Source organism: Austrofundulus limnaeus, unplaced genomic scaffold (assembly GCF_001266775.1).
Source record: "Austrofundulus limnaeus strain Quisiro unplaced genomic scaffold, Austrofundulus_limnaeus-1.0 Scaffold474, whole genome shotgun sequence".
Classification (NCBI taxonomy): Eukaryota; Metazoa; Chordata; class Actinopteri; order Cyprinodontiformes; family Rivulidae; genus Austrofundulus; species Austrofundulus limnaeus.
The window spans coordinates 106,899-108,378 of NW_013952876.1; the positions used below are offsets into that span (position 1 = coordinate 106,899).

At 36.4% G+C, this 1,480-nt stretch overlaps 1 protein-coding gene across 1 annotated transcript in view; it reads left to right on the plus strand.

The window, feature by feature from the left end:
• Positions 1–222: 222 nt before the first annotated feature.
• Positions 223–1,480, plus strand: part of shc1 (SHC (Src homology 2 domain containing) transforming protein 1) — a gene marked incomplete in the record, with an annotated part of 41,982 nt that continues 40,724 nt past the window's right edge. The window contains 1 exon segment of the mRNA XM_014025426.1: positions 223–434.

Below are 1,480 nucleotides of genomic sequence, written 5' to 3' on the forward strand. Positions count from 1 at the left end.
TTCAAAATAACAAAAAATAAAACTAATAAAAAACTAATTAAACTAATAAAAACAATTTAAAAACTAATAAAAACAATTTAAAAACTAATAAAAGCACATGTTTCAGAAGGAGTTCATGTTTCATTTGTTGGCATCAGGACCAGGTGCAACACGGAGGAGCGGTGGGGCTAAACTTCACACGCAAACACGCGCGCGCACACAAGGACCAGGATGACGTCATCGGTCTTTCACGGAAGTGGCTTCAGAGAGAGAGGGGAGGAGGAAGGAAAGAGAGAAGAAGAAGAAGAAGTTTCTTCTGTAAAGAAGTTCAGGCTGTCTGTAGGAAGTGTGGCGGCGGAAACATCGACGTGTTGTTGTGTTTTTGTTGTGTTTTTGTGTGAAGGACAGAAGTGTGAGCGGCGGCTCGTGAGGCGGGAGAGGACACACAACTTCTGGTGAGTTGTTGGCTAAAAGTTGACCCACCGAACCGAACCGAACCGAACCGAGGAGGTTCTGGACCCACGGTGCTGTGCGTCAGTCTGCTTTACTCACACAGAACCTGTTAAACTCTGGTTCTGCTTTAAGACACTGAGGAAGAGGAGGAGGAGGAGGAGGAAGGTGTCCAGCTGTAAACACATTAAATTAATCATTAACTTCACTTTGCACAATTCTTTCCTCAGGCTTTACTATCCGAGTCCAAAACCTCAATAACTGCACGTGAAGCATGTAACTTTTATAAAAATAGTTTAAAATAATGAGACCTTATTTTCTTATAACCCAACATTCTTAAAAGACTAATAAAATTTATTATTTAAAAAAGTACACAAACTGTTTTAAGAGTCCAGATATTTTTACTTTGTTTTCCACATTAAACCAGAACATGATGCATGGTTTTATAGTTAGTTTTTTACATTATTTTTGATGTTTATTTCACCTCAGACACATGAACACAACTTATTTAGTGGTTTTTGTTGTGTTTTGTGTGTTATTAATGTCTTTGTTATGTTGACACCTCATCGATTTCTGACTATACCAAGAAATGAAACATTTTTTATGTTTCTTTATTCTTTTTTAACCGTTTAAAAGTTGTGGAGCAGAAAGCTGCAGCTGCAAAAACTGTCCATCTAACCAAGTTTTAAAACCTTATATCAGCCAAAAACTGTAAAAACTGTAAAAACTGTCCATCTAACCAAGTTTTAAAACCTTATATCAGCCAAAAACTGTAAAAACTGTAAACACTGTCCATCTAACCAAGGTTTAAACCTTATATCAGCCAAAAACTGTAAAAACTGTAAACACTGTCCATCTAACCAAGGTTTAAACCTTATATCAGCCAAAAACTGTAAACACTGTCCATCTAACCAAGGTTTAAACCTTATATCAGCCAAAAACTGTAAAAACTGTAAACACTGTCCATCTAACCAAGGTTTAAACATTATATCAGCCAAAAACTGTAAAAACTGTAAAAACTGTCCATCTAACCAAGGTTTAAACCTTATAT